This window comes from Mustela lutreola, chromosome 16 (genome assembly GCF_030435805.1).
Source record: "Mustela lutreola isolate mMusLut2 chromosome 16, mMusLut2.pri, whole genome shotgun sequence".
NCBI lineage: Eukaryota > Metazoa > Chordata > Mammalia > Carnivora > Mustelidae > Mustela > Mustela lutreola.
Window position 1 is genome coordinate 32020118 of NC_081305.1, and position 15586 is coordinate 32035703.

General features: G+C 52.3%; 1 long non-coding RNA gene across 1 annotated transcript; it reads right to left on the minus strand.

Annotated features, from left to right (window-relative positions):
- Positions 1–1864: 1864 nt before the first annotated feature.
- On the minus strand, positions 1865–12219 carry LOC131817418 (uncharacterized). The gene is made up of 3 exons (XR_009348506.1): positions 11911–12219; positions 3815–3923; positions 1865–2457 (listed from the first exon to the last, which is right to left on the minus strand). It is a non-coding gene; the product is annotated as an uncharacterized LOC131817418 (long non-coding RNA).
- Positions 12220–15586: the final 3367 nt, after the last annotated feature.

Here is a 15586-nt window from a genome sequence, read left to right on the forward strand (position 1 = left end):
GGACCCCGGGGGCCCCTGTCTTTATGCCACGGGTGGCACACTCAGTTATCGCTGGTGTCCAGGCCTCAGACATAGTGGCCATGTGGGGACGTGGAGAACTGCAGCGCAAAGCACTTGTCCCTGGAGCCCTCTGCTGTCAGCTCCAAGCCCTGGTCGCCCTTCTAGAAAACAGGCACCAACAGGCCTACTCTTCCAGTTTTCCAAGAAAAAGCTGGATATCCCGATTTTACATGACAGCTTCCACTTTTTTCTTTTAAACGGTGGCAGCCTTCCCCAGTTGTTTGCAGACAACTGCAGACTGCGAGTTCGCAACCTCCACGACGCGGACAGCAGGATGCTGTTCACAGTGCCTCCCCCGCCTGCGAGAACCAAGCCGTCCTGCCCCGCATTGTCCTGGGCCCACCATGCACAGGGAGCGCCCTCAGGTCTCAGGTGTCCGCTAGCTCTCACACCTGCCACCGCTCCGCGCCCTCCCTCCTACGGAATGAAATGTCAGACTCGAACTTTTTCTGCTTCTGGAGTCTGCTGCTCCAAGTGCCCTTCCTTCGCTGGAGACACAGATCGATACGGGGCTAGCAGGCGCCTGACACACGCAAGAGCCGCAGACAATAAATGGGATTCCCGCTCCCTGCGGCCCCCCAGTGCCTTGCTGGCCACCCACCTGCCCAGAGCCCTGCTCCCAGCCACCACAGCCACCTCCTCTCGAAGCGACACACGGCTCCGTCTGATGACAGAGGCGTGGTGGCATGGGAGACGCGGAGCCCATAACGGAAAGCTCTCTCCCCTCCAGGACTCCTTGGCTTCTGGCCAGGCCCTCAAGACAGCCTGGAGAGAGCTTATTACATGATAAAAGCACACAGAAAGTGTCTCTCTTATCATATACCGATCCTTATTTTTTAAAAAGGAAGAGGAAGGACAAAAACCATACAGTTTGGAAGCAACCTCAAAGCTGAAACGAACGCTAGACAACCAAACCACAGAACGCAACCCAGCTGCGTGCAGAGGCTAAGGTTATGGGGTTCAGGGAAGAGAGCACATACGGGACCAAGGGCAGACTGTGTCCCGTTTGTGCCCCGAAAAGGCAGGTGGATATTTATTTGCCTGTGTCTCTTCACGAAAAGATTTCTGGAAGGAAATAAGAAACTGGTAAAAATGTCTAACCCTGGGGAAGGGAACTGGGAACTGAGGAGCACCAGTGGCCGGGAGACCCACTCTCCACTTTCATACTATTGGACATCTTTTTTTTTTTTTTTAAAGATTTTATTTATTTATTTGACAGACAGAGATCACAAGTAGGCAGAGAGACAGGCAGAGAGAGAGAGAGAGGGAAGCAGGCTCCCTGCTGAGCAGAGAGCCCGATGCGGGACTCGATCCCAGGACCCTGAGATCATGACCTGAGCCGAAGGCAGCGGCTTAACCCACTGAGCCACCCAGGCGCCCCTATTGGACATCTTTTTAAACTATATGGTTATATCAGTAATTTCTTATTTTTTAAGGTTTTTTTTTTTTTTTTTTTTTTTTTTTTGAGAGAGAGAGCACAGAAGCAGGGGGAGGGACAGAGGGAAAGGGAGAAGCAGACTCCCCACTGAGCAGGGAGCCAGACGTGGGGCTCTATCCCAGGACCTTGGGGTCATGACCTGAGCCGAAGGCAGACACTTAACGAAGCCACCCTGGGGCCCTATATCAGTCATTTCTTAATGAACTTTTCTTGTTTGGGATATTTTTAGATTTACAAAAGATTGGCCAAGACCATCCAGTTCCCATATACCCTTCGTCCCATCTCCATCCATGTTAGAGAAACTAGGGTATATTTGTCTCATCAAAACATTAACCCTGGCACAATCCTCTTAACTCAAAAGGAGACTTTTTTTTTTAAGATTTTATTTATTTATTTGACAGACAGAGATCACAAATATGCAGAGAAGCAGGCAGAGAGAGGAGGAAGCAGGCTCCCTGCCGAGCAGAGAGCTCGATGCGGGGCTCCATCCCAGGACCCTGGGATCATGACCTGAGCTGAAGGCAGAGGCTTTAACCCACTGAGCCACCCAGGCGCCCCTCAAAAGGAGACTTTATCCGGTGGTCACCAGGTGTCACAGAAATGTCCTCTTTCTGCTTCAGGTCCCCACCCAGGATCCCCCAGTGTGCTGAATCAGCACATCTCCAAGTGTATGACAGTTTCTCAGACTTTCCCTGGTTTTCATGACTTGACCACTTTTGAGGAGGAGCGGTCAGGTGTCTGTGTTTCTAATGTCTTCTTGTGATCAGACGAGGCTATAGGTTTGAGGGAAGAACAACAGAGAGGTGACATGCCTTCCCATCACCATGTCAGGTACAGGAGGGTCCCGGGGCTTCACACGCGTGATGTCACCTGGTCACGTGATCAGCGGGGTCTACCAGCTTTCCCCCGGGAATGTGCTGTTCTTTCCCATCTACGCTCTGTTCTTCAGAAGCCAATCCCTAATACGAATCAAAACCTCAATGAGATACCACCTCACTCCAGTCAGAATGGCTAAAATTAACCAGTCAGGAAACAACAGATGCTGGCGAGGATGCGGAGAAAGGGGAACCCTCCCACACTGTTGGTGGGAATGCAAGCTGGTGCAGCCACTCTGGAAAACAGCATGGAGGTTCCTCAACAAGTTGAAAATAGAGCTACCTTACAACCCAGCAATTGCACTACCGGGTATTTACCCCAAAGATACAAATGTAGTATCTACAAATCTAGATCCGATGTAGATCCAAAGGGGAACATGCACCCGACTGTTTATAGCAGCAATGTCCACAATAGCCAGACTATGGGAAGAGCCTAGATGTCCATTAACAGATGAATGGGTAAAGAAGATGTGGTATATATACAATGGAATACTATGCAGCCATCAAAAGAAATGAAATCTTGCCATCGGCAATGATGTGGATGGAACCAGAGGGTATTATGCTGAATGAAATAAGTCAATCAGAGAAAGACAATTATCATATCATCTCCCTGATATGAGGAATTTGAGAAGCAAGACAGAGGATCATATAGGAAGGGAGGGAAAAATGAAACAAGATGAAACCAGAGAGGGAGACAAACCATAAAAGACTCTTAATCTCAGGAAACAAACTGAGGGTTGACGGAGGGCAGGGGGTGGAAGGGGTGGGGTGGCTGGGCGATGGACACTGGGGAGGGCATGTGCTATGGTGAGTGCTGCGAATTGTGGAAGACTGATGAAACAAATAATACATTATATGTTAATAATGAAAAAAAAAAGGAGCAGCAGCCAATCCCTGAGGCCAGTCCTGACTCGAAGAAAGGGAGGCCCACCTCCCAGCTCCGTGTTACTCGTCATTTTCCGGAAGCAGGAATTTATAAATCATTTATGTGTATCAGTGTGGACTCCTGGGTATTGACTTTATCCTTTGGGTTATAATCCAGCCCAGCAGCTAGTTATTTTGTTGCCCAAAGTACTCCAGCTCGGGGTATATTTGCTTTTTAGAAATGGTTCTTAATGAGAAAAACCTACAGCCATTTAAGGAAGCTCTGACTGAAGACGGGGTTGTTGGAGCTCATCAGAAATCATCTTCCTGACCAGAGGACAAACAGGGCTGACGTGCGTGGGCCCCGGAACAAGACCACGGTTTAAATCCCAGCTCTGCCCCTTTATGAGTTTTGCAGCTTCAAGCAGGGTATTAACCTGTCGGTGCCTCAGTGGAAACATCCCCAAAGTGGGATGATTAAGCTAAAAACACTTGTTAATTTTTGTGAGAATTAATTATGACAATATCTGGAAAGCATTTACAAAACACTGCTGAGCCCCAGGAGAGCACGCGGTACCCGTCAGCTGTGGTTGTCACGGACACACGTGGCTTGCTGGGGGCCTTGCTCACTCGTCTCCCCCAGTAGTCTGGTCATCAGCACGAGTGGGCAGAGGGTTGGCCACACCCTAGAGGAAAGGAGAACCCGACAGCGTTAGAAAGATCGGAGGCAGGAGGCTGACTTCTGGCACAGCCCACCCTTGGCCCTGTGGTAGGCAGCAAGCTGTGTAGCCCTTCTTGGCCCAAGTTTTCTCGTTTGGGAGGAGGGACTCGTGAAGTTGATGCTTTGCCTTTCTCGGTGATGGGGACCTAAGAGCTTTGGGAATTGCCAGGTTCAGGGGATACGACAAAGTCCCATCCAGCTGATTTCTCCCCAGGCAGGGAGCCTGGGCCCCCTTGTGTGTTCAAGGGTCTCTGGTCAGGCTTTAGTAGGCTCCAAAGTGCCCAGCCTGCCTGCCTCCTCCACTCCACCCCAGGGTCCCAAGCAGAAGCAGAATGAAGCGGGAGATCCCCACCCTTGCAACCAGTCAGCTGGGCCTGTACGCGGTGTTGGCCCGGCCCGGGTGGCAGAAGCAGGGCTGAGCTCCAGGCCCCTCCTCTGAGCTGTGAGTGGCCAGGAGCCCATTTTACAGCCTGAGAAACTGAAGCCAGAGTGAACCACCGAAGTCAACCGTTGAATAAGTTTCTGATTGGGGACCCACACGACCTCTAGATGTCCCCCCGGAAATTCTAGCCTGCCCACCGCCCCACCACAGGTACCACCCCTCTGGGCTGGGCAAGTAAGCAGGCGGCCACTGGAGTGAGCCATCTCTTTCCTTTCCTCCACCTCTGCTCTTCCCACCTCAATCCTGTCCCCACGGGAGTGAGCCTAGAGCATCCCCCCTATCCCCTGGGGAACTCCAAACCTTCCCTCAAGTCTCCCCACACCACCTCCTGCAGGAAGCCCTCCTGATTGGACAGAGGCCCCAGAAAGGGCTCTGGCGATCTCTCGGACCTGAGATGGAGTTCTGACCGAGACAACATGGGTGACTCAGCTGCTTTGCACAATGTGGGTATCCGTGCCCACCTAGCAAAACCTAGCAGCCAACATGTAAAGCGCTTGGCCTGGGTAAATGTTCAGGGAGTGCCTGATGGCACCCTTGTCCTCAGCCAGGACACACAGAGCAACAGGCCAGCGTCCTGGGTCGCCCATTCCTTCATGCATTCAGCACATGTTCACGGAGCACCTGTTCGCCATCCACATATGGGAGCGCGCGCTGGGAAAGGCCACCTGGTGGCTCCTGCAGGGCTTGCCATGGCCATCAGATATTCACCTAGTCTGACAGCGGGGGTGGGGGCCCATGCTGCCCTGAGAGCCCATACTCGGGGGACCTGATGGAGTCTTTGGGATCAGGTGAGGCTTTTCTGTGTGATGATGCTTATGTGAATCCTGAGGGAGGAGGGGGGGTGAGAGGTGTGGTCCAGGCCAAGGGCAGCCTCCCAGCTCCTGGAGGAAGACCAGAGTATCCAGAGAGAGGCAGGTGAAGGGGATGGAGCGGCCTCTGGGGCCAGGCGACCTGCTGGGAAAAAGGGCCAGTGAGGCCGCCTTGGATCCCTGCTCTGAGGTTGGGGGACAGGGAGGCCATCAGGAGGGGATCAGCCGCTTGTGTCCAGAACATTCTACACCCTCCACCCCAGCTGCCAGAGGGGAGTCCCCATGCTCCCTATTCATTACCTGACATAACTAATTGCCTGGTGACATTTCCCATATTATAGACAAATGTGAATTATGGGCCCAGCTGTTCCCCTTCTCGTCACCGGGAATCGGTTGATAAATATGTTTATTCGAGGTCAGCCTGGCCTCATCCATTAGAAATATTGTTTTTCTAAACATTACATTGATTTAATTTAACTCTAATCAATTTAAAATGGTTCTGACAATTAACAAAAGCTTCAAATATGACCTTAAAGTAATAGGATTCATTAGCTATGTTTAGGATTAAACTTACCCTAATAGGGCAATTTTTCTTCCGAGGGTATTTGGTAACTGACTAGTGGTCAGTCAAAATGAAATCAATTATTATAAATTATACAGTTAAAGTTGATTATGTATCCCCTGCTAATTTGTATAAATAAGGGTCTCTGACAATGGGAGTAATTTATTAATAACTATCTCTACCCCAGCCCGGTATCACCCTTCATGTAACAGCTGCCAGCGCATCTGTAACCCATGAAGTATGATTTTCCAGGGCCGTTCCCGCTGTATGCTAATTAGACCCGTAATTAATTGGAACAGTTATAGTTAGGACACAATGCTGGCGCCCTTTGCCCCATTATTCACGACGGTCAACTCCTTCAAAAGGCAATCTGATCAAAATTTCATATGCCAGCTCCGGCTCCCAGAGAGGAAGGTGATGCCTCGACGGGGACGCTGCGATGTGACAGCCGGCATGCTGGAGGGGGGAGGGGAGGGGCGAGGAGAGGCAGTCGGAATTCAAGCCCCCAGCCTCGGGGGTTCTGCAGCCTGCTGCTGGCCAGCCAGTGCCCCGGGGCAGAAGGAACATGCATTCAGAGGGGCTGGGACCCAGGGGCTGGGACCCAGGGTCCGGGCCAGCGCTCACAAACGGTGGGCAGGGGTCGGGGGAGACATATAGTGTTTAAAAACAAACCCAAACACTCCATTTCTTGCCACCTTTTTACAAACTGGGAGAGCTGGCTGCTTTTGGAAATTCCTGATGTTGAAAAAATCAGACTACCCTGGACTGCTTCTCTGCCTCTCCCGTTGCCTGCACAGCACCAACCCGCTTCCCTTCCTTCTTGTTATCTGCCTGGTGTCCGAGGAGCCCTGGCCCAGGACCCCCTCCCCCTTGTATAGGTGGTGAACATTCTTCCCTACTCCGCATCAGCCCTCAGAGGCCTGTGGACACCAGGGCATTCTGACACCCAAAACAGCAGGAGCACAGAAGAATCCTCGGCTGGGAGATGCTCAGAAAGAAGGACCTTTCTGTGGATCATTCAGGCTCTCAGGGAACAGAGACCAGCCCCCCCCCCCCACTTAGGGGTGTCCTGTGAGGGGTGCAGAGGGGATGGGGACAACGTAGCTTTCACTGGTGGCCCCATTACCAGAGCTGATGGAGAAGCATAAAGCACTGGGGCCGTTCTAGGAGTCTGGGGCTGTCTGGGGGGTGTCTGGGGGGTGTGATCTACCTAGGGGATATGAGCAGGCCGCAGGGCCTTTCTCTGCGCTCAGGAAAGTGAGAACAGCATCTCTGCAGGAGAAGTCTGGAATCCTTCCCGCCTGTGTTAACCTGAGGCAGGAAGCAGGCAGGTGGGTACGGGGGGCGGGGGGGAGCTGGTCTGCAGCTGGAAGGCCTTGTTGCTGAGGGCACGAGAGTGGGTGACAGACGATGTGATCAAACCAGGAGCTAGAGACAGACGGCCTGGCTGCAGAGGGAGCAGCTGAGGCCCCTTGCCAGGCTGGGGAATCCTGACAGCCCCAGAATCCCGGGGAAGGTCAGCACTAGGGCCATCCCAGCCCCTCCACTTAGGGAAGCCCAGCTTGCATCCAGGACCAGATCTGCCCAGCCCAAAGCCTTCAGGCTCTTCTGGGTTCCAATCCAGCTCTATCTCTAACTCACTGCATGAACTAGGTGCCCCGGGAGCACTGGGAGGCCCCATGGTGTAGACCATAGGCTCCCCAACTTTAAAAAACAAAGGGCTGGACCCAATCTCAACCTCTCCAAAGAGCCAGGCCCTGAGGCTAATGGTATTGAAGACGAGGCCAGCTTGCCAGTTTGAACTTCTAGAGAGTTTTCTCCTTCTGCGCTGGGCCTAGGTTTAGAAAAAAGGGGGAAACACACACACACACACACACACACACACACACACTGAGCTGGAGGTAACTGAACAAAGTAACTAAAATTTAACCCAAAGAGAAAGTTTGTCAAAACTCATCTGTTTCCTTAAAATACTGTATATAAACAACAGCTCCGCAAAATTGGTGGTCGGGGTATACTGAGGCACGTAAAAAAAAAAAAAAAAAAATTTTTTTTTTTGAAGGGTCTATTGGAGGGCCCAGCCATTCGGATCAGGCAGCGCCAGAATGAAGGTGGTCAGGGGTGCTCCAGTCCAGGAGGGAGGTTTCTGCAGAGACAGTGCAGAGGCAAAGCGAGGGGACCCACTAGGATTGGCCAGGGCTTTGCTTGGACAGTTGCCTGGTTTGGGGGAGCCTCGCTGGTTGTTTGTGATTGGCGGGGTTTTGGGTCTCGTGTCCTCTAAGCCCAGCACACGGTCTCCGGCTTGGGCTTTGGCTGGCTCAGTGAGGCTGCCAGGGCTTGGAGCCGTCCCCTGGTCTGATGGCCTCCTTGTTCCATCACCGTAACGTAGACTGTGAAAAATAAGGAAAGGGTGGAGGGGCGCACACTGGAAAGCCAACTTGAGAAACAGTGTGGCACAATCTGTTAGTTCAACACGCACCTGTCTCCAGTGACCCCACATCTACTACGAGGCATTCACAGCTGGGCTGGCCCGAGCAGCCTCAAAGAACATGCTCGGGAAGGTTCCTGGCCACAGAGGCATAATGGCCCCAGCCTGGAAACAGCCCGAATGTCCATCCTCAGGAGAGCTGGTAAACCAATTATGGTGTATTTCTCTAACAGGGCCCTCCGCAGCCGAGAAGTAGAGCAGGTGGAAATCACAGACATACATGAAGTGTCCCGGAGCCGCGTCTCCCTTTGCATGATGTCCAAAACCTGGTAAAATGCCAGGGCGACTGAAGTCAAAATAGTGGTTGCCACCAGGGTCAGGGGAGGAACTGAGGGGAGCTGGAAGGGTCTCTGAAATTGATATAAAGGAAGCAGATCATGGGGCCCACGCAGACGAGTGCCCAGAGGGCGTGTGTGTAGGGGGGGGGGGCAGCAGAGTGTTCCCCAGGCCTGGCACACGTCTGGGGACCCGGGCTTCTGCTCTCAGCTGCCACACAGAGCCCTGCCTGCAGCAGGTGGCCTGGGGATCCCCAAATACCACCCCAGGCCAGCCCTGCCATGCAGGGGCGCCGGTCCCAGAGGATGGTTCCAAGCAGCAGGACACACCCACAGAGCATCCAATCGGGCCCTCACCTGGCAGGCACGGCTCCCATCAGAGGGACAGCTGGCTGGAGTAGAGACCGGCAGGCATGAAGCAGGAGCAGGTGGGAGCTGATGGACTGGTCTTGGGACTACCCCCCCCACCCGCCCCCGCCCAACACTACCCCCATTTTAGAGCCAATGCCAGGCCTCCGGAGCCAGGCAGCCCTGAGTTCAGGTCCCATTGGCTCTGCCTGGTCCTCATCTGGGAACTGGGAGGAGGCTCTGGCAAGCATGAGAGTACACATAGGAATGCAGGGTCCGAGGCTCGCCAAGCAGGGACACCAAGGCACAGGGCACAGACACGCCTCACTCAGGGCAGAACCCAGCCTTTTCCCCATCAGGACCCGGGGCCACACAGTCCAGTGCGGCTCCTCCTGCTCCCCAGCCCCCACCCCAATGCCCCGCCATGCCTTCATCCCCACCCCTGGCCCCAAGGCCACCCACAGGAATGCAGTTGACCCCAAACTTCCTTCCTGCTCCCCTGCTCAGGGCATCCAAGACACACCGTCCTGCCCACCACTGTCCTTCACGCTGCCTCTCCCGCCTCGCCACCTCGGTCAGGAGGGCCCCCGTCCCAAGCCCTGAGCACACGAGACTGGGAAGGGGCAGCATCACTGGAAATGGGGGCCTCCTTCTGCCCTCGCCATTCTCCTCCACAAGGCAGGCAGCAGCCTCTGTGCTCTGGGTTCCCGTGGAGAGCCCCGGGAGAGGCTGGCTCAGGCTCCCAGAGCCCATGCAGCACCCCCCCCTGGAGCATTCCAGCAGAGCCGGTTGGCCTCAGTTTCTCCGCCTATAAAATGAAGCTCTCTCTGTGTTCCGGCCACTAGGAAGGGGAGGGGGGAGGCAGTGAGGGTGTTTTCCAGGTGGCCAGAGAGAGAGGATGGAATACCCAGGAGAGAGGGGAGCAGAGGAAGCCCGAGGGCCATCGCCCTGAGTCTGCGTCACACCAAAATGCACAGAGCGCGGTGAGTTCTCTTTGCTCACCACTGTACATCAGACAGTCACTCAGTTGCCTCAGTCTCCCCAGGCGGATCCTGGAGGGTTACACTGCTCCACCCAGGCCCCCTCACTCAGCCTCGCAGGTCTGGGACAAACAGCTTCTGTTTGGGTCCAGCCATGGGCAGTACCCCCAGTGTGCCCTCCTGCCACACCTCTAACGTGGTGAGGTCTTGGCGGCTTCACCCTCGGGTGCCAGCTGCCATCCACTCCCTCCCTGGGGTCGGAAAAGCCCTCTGGTCTTCCCATTCCCCGTGCACTCCCAGTGGTCTTCCTCCCAGGGCTGCCAGGAGCGGGGCGGGGCGGGGAGTCATCTGCTTGCAAAACAGGTGGCAGTGCACTGGGGTCTTCCTCACGCTAAATGACCTCCCAAATGCCTACCCCGAAGTCCCAAACATCCTTACAGTATCTGACTCACAGTTCCCAAACTTTCCCTGAGCCAATACGTCCGTCTGATGAATGGCCCCTGTCCAGCCACCCTCCCTACACGCCCTGTCACTCAGTCAGCCATGGGTCTCCACGGGGGTCCTTCTGACACGGGGGAAGCTTGAAAACATAAGTGGGGTCCCTCCTCGCAAACTTTTCAGGACATTCACAGAAATCTTTCTATAAGGCAAGTCAGATGTGTTAGGCAAGTTTTTATGGCCTAGTGTTTTTTTTTGCAACTAATACATCGTAGACCTTTGCTTATGTCATTAAAAAAAGATGGTGTTCCAGAAGAATCATGGATGGCCACAGAGTACCACATACATAATTCAGCCACATCATGAATTCATCAAGGTCCTGCACCTCTTAAGTTTGTCAATCACAAGCCATGTTGCCCAGACTCTTAGAGCTAATCTCAGCCGCTCCTGTGAGCCTCACATCCTTAGAAAAAATGTCCTAGCACTAGAATTGCTCTCTAGGGCGCCTGGGTGGCTCAGTTGGTTGAGCGACTGCCTTGGGCTCAGGTCATGGTCCTGGACTTCCAGGATCGAGTCCCGACGCGGAGTCTGCTTCTCCCTCTGACCTTCTCTCTCACTCATTCTCTCTCAAATAAATAAATAAAATCTTAAAAAAAAAAAAAAAAGAATTGCTCTCTATAGGGCATATGAAACGTTAACACTTTAAAATAAAATAAGCTTGCTTGTCTCGAACGCCTGTGTCATTCACGATCTGTGTATAACTGTTTAGGATTGGGGGCTGAGGAAGAACGAAACAAGAGATTAGTCAGGAGTCCGAGGAGGCGTCCGTACGGAAGCCAGAGCCAAACACCACTGTGAGTGCAACACGGAGGGGGTGCTTATAAAGCAGGAGAACCCCCAAATGTCGGAGCTACAAAGGACAGTAGAGACTAGAGCCCAATCCCCCCATAGTACTGGAAAAACTGAGGTTCAGAGAGAAGTCACCCAGAAAGATGGTGACCACCAGTTCCAGAATCTTTCCAACACAGCCTCGTGTTAAACCTGCACACAGGTGTGTGGCCAGGCCTCACCCACCTGCAGAGCAGGAATGAGAGAGGATGGGGGGCATGGGGGAGGGGGCATGGCTGGCAGGGGCAGCAGTGTTAGGAGGGGCACCTGTGATGTGCCAGGCACCGGCCCAGGGGCTTTGGGTGTTAACAATGCACCACACAGAACGAGTGAAGGTGGGAGCCATGGCTTTGCTTAGAGATGTGTGTTCTCACAAGCACACAAAGCAGGTCACTAAAGCCTAAATCCAAGTGCAAATTCTTTCCAGATTTTGCTGAAAGAAAACAGTCTTTTCTACAAAGGTAAAAAAGACTTTTCTTATAGGACAAGGGAAGGCGGGGGCGGGGGTGGTGGTGGTACTCATAATGCAGATCCCAGAGCTCTGCTCTGAGAGTATGATTCTGCACAATTTAGGGGCGGGGGGGGGGTGGACTCTGAGCTTGACTTCTTAAGGCCTTGGTTGACCTGGATGCAAGGCGGTCCACAGACCACCCTTCTGGAAACACTGTTGAGAGTGTGACCGGTTTTCACACAGAGACCCTAACAACTATAGGCGTACTAACCTCAGTATAGTAGTCACTAGGCTCACAGTCCTTCCCCGGGCCTCCTTCCTCATAGAAGAGTGTTTCTAGTGGAGAGAGAAATGTGTGACAATTAAGGAGCCTGACATAAGGATTCGTTGGTTTTTCTTTTTTTTTTTTGAGCATATTAATTTTATTATTTTTTTTAATTTTTTATTTTTTATAAACATATATTTTTATCCCCAGGGGTACAGGTCTGTGAATCACCAGGTTTACACACTTCACAGCACTCACCCAAGCACATACCCTCCCCAATGTCCATAATCCCACCCCGTTCTCCCAAAACCCCTCCCCCCAGCAACCCTCAGTTTGTTTTGTGAGATTAAGAGTCACTTATGGTTTGTCTCCCTCCCAATCCCATCCTGAAACAAGATGGCATAAGGATCCTTTTATCTGCCTATGTTCTTCCCATAAAACCATGGGTTTGTAAATTCATTCTTCTGCAGGTCCCTGAGAGATCTCACAACCGACCTTACGGCCTTCGTCCAGTAGATGGCACTAGCTCATCTGAAATAAGCAGAAATCCACCTGAAAGCTCAAGGTAGACTCAGAGACAGAGGACAGACTGAGAGAGGGGGAGAGGACAGGCCCAAGCAGAAATGCCCCCAATGAGCCAGCTATCCCCAAATGACACAGACGAAGCCTAAACCCTCCTGGATGTAATTAGTAACCTGGTATGTAACCCCTGACTCATTGCCACATTTGCTATCAACGATCACCTGCTGCTTCCCAAACCTGGGACCTGGCTGCTGGCAGAGTGGGGAGTGAAGACCCGGGACATTGCCATAACCCACTATGACCACAAGATGGCAGTGCTGCGCCAAGAGGCTTGCATAAGAAAATCTAAATCTGGAAAAGCAATCTGAAGACTTGAGAATATGACCTGAAAACCAGATCGTGGAGGGAGAAGGGAGGTGGAAAGAGACGTGTTGATTAGACTGGCAGCTTGTCTCTCAAGTTCATGATTATACTACCATGACTGCTTTCGGCGGCTTGTCGGCGACCATTTACTGAGGGGTTGCTGAGTACGAGGCTAGGCTGTGCTAAGCGCTGCATAGGCATGGGTTCATCTCAAGTCCATAAACACTTAGGAGGGAAATCATAAGATCACGCTACATCTCAGAGGAAGCATTATGTGGGAAACCAGAGGCAGGGACCTCTTGTATGATCTCTAAAGACGTAGGGATGGTGATCTAATTCAGGCCACATCAACACAGTGAATGGGCTGGCTTCCACGCATTCAAGGCTAAAATTTCCTTCTTTCACTCTGGAAATGTTTGAGCACCTACTGTGTGCAGCGCTGTTTTCAAGGTGCTAAGAAAAGGGAACTGAGGGACCTAGAAAAAGTCCCTGCTTCTGGTGCAGAGAGACCACAATAAACCATTAGGTCCAGTGCCCTAATGGCCACAGTAAACCAGAGGTGCCGTGGAGAGAATGCACAGTGTTGGGGCCACACAGTGAGCACATTCGCACCTTCGATGACCACTGGTAACCCAGAGCTGGCTCACAGAAGCTGATTGCTACATTTTCAGAAATTTTGAGAGCCAGTTCTTAAACATATCTATACTCCAAGTTTAATTACATAAGCTAATAAGTTATATTTAAAAGTTATCATTAAATTTCATAAAATAAGTTCCATTTAAAACTCACCACTTCCGAATTATCTTACATGTTATAATTATCTATGCTAGGGGTGAGCAAACTTTTTCTGTAAAGGACAGGACGGTAAATATTTTAGGCTGAGCAGGGCACACAGTTTCCGTGGTAACCACTGGGAAAAAGCAGCCGTAGATGTGTAATTGGAATGGACAGGGCTCTGTTCCAATAAAACATTTCCAGAAGTAGGCGGTGAGCAGGGTTTGGTCTAAGGGCTGTGGCTGCTGCCCCTGATCTGTGCTCAGGTACTTAGCTCTCTATCCGGTCAGTGGAAACGCTAGATACGTTATGTGCAATCCTACTTGCATCTCTTTCCAAATCCACCTGCAGACCTGGGAGCTCGCCACCGGCCACAGTGAGAGGATTTGCACCGCAAAATCAGCAAAGGCTACAGATCAGGGCTTTTTCTCTCCCTGGAGAGCTGGTTGTTAAACATTTACCAATACACCACCGGCTGACGTGGGCTGTGAAGAAGGCCTCTGGGAGGACTCGACCTCGGAGCAGAAACCCTGGACCGCACTTCAGCTTTCCCTCTGCAGTTGGTCCACCTGCAGTAGGTCGCAGGGGCGACCTGTAGGTCCCTGCGAGGCCCCTGCGACCTACAGGGCACGGTTTGGAAATACAGCTAAACAAAATAGTCTGAAGTTTGCAGAGATGGCCAGAAAGAGGAAAACACACTTGTTTAGAATACGTGGAATGTAGATGGCATGATGGTAACCCCAGCTTGCCCCACTCCAAGAAGCAGCTTTGTCTCCCTTTAGCTATTCAGAACGGGCGGCAAGGAAGCCACGGATCATGGTCTAGGACCTGACCTCATTTACCGCACAGGCTGGTGAGACCATGCCTGCCACTGATTGGCACCCACAAGCTTAGACCTCCACGGTCCCATTCAGCACCTCACAAAGTGGTGAGGAGAGGAGAGGGGCTCAAGAAGGCCACCCAGGCCAAGTTGGTGACCACAAGCTACTTTGGAAAAAGCAGTATTTAAAACAGACACAGGGTCATCAGGGAACGGTTTGATGCATGAAGTTCAAGAGTCCGCACAGCAGGTAATATTTGCGTCTGGGATGAAGGTCCCTGCTGGCTGGGTTCCTCTCTGTTCGTGCTGCCCAGATCAGTCTTCACTCACCTAACTCCTAGCTTACCCGTCAGGGACTACTTGGCCCTCCAGTGACAAGTCCTCCAAAGCTGGCAACGTGCCCAGACGTGACTGTCTGCAGTGCAGCATACCAGCTGACCCCCCAAACCCAAGACTTTTCCTGAGAACTCCTCTACTTCTTACCTAATCAGCCAGGGGGGAGGGGTTGGTTCTTGTTTATGACATCTAAGTTTCCATACCATCTGGAATATTCCCTGAATGGAGAGAAGAGCATCATCATCATGCCTCTGGAGGGTACCTCTGTTCAAGCCCTCTTCAGAAGGAGGGAAATTCATCCTGCTTCCAAGGGCTTTCTTCTGCCTCCAAAAAACTGTATGTCCAACATACAGTTCCAAGGCTCTTTCTCTAGAGTCAAGGCCAAGAGCCCCAGAAGGGATTTTCTACGTCCCCTTGGGAGCTTGGCCAAGTTCACAATCCTCTTTTTTCGGAGCTGAGAGTTCTACCAGGGAATGACGAGTAGATTCTATCTCTCAAAAAACCCCAGCCCTCCCGACAAGTGGCTCCCAATTTTGCTGCAAGAGGGACAGATGTAAAGAGCTTTGAAAAATACCCAGTGTCTGACGGGCCCTGCCTGCAGATCCCAATAACTTGGGCAGGGACCAGCATTCTAGGTCTGAAGTCACCATGCTCGAGTTCGGCGTACAGGTGGGATTGAGAGCTGTAGGCTCTCATGGGGGACGACCTGCCTCCCCAGAAAAGTCAGAAGAGCACCCAGCCTGGCCCCAGGAAGGGAGGCTTAGAATAGGCTAGTGCTTTCTCTGCCATGCCACTCAGCTCTCCTCTGACTGCGACTCATTTTCACTGGGTGGTCCCTCCCCACAGGTGGGCACACGAGCCTACACC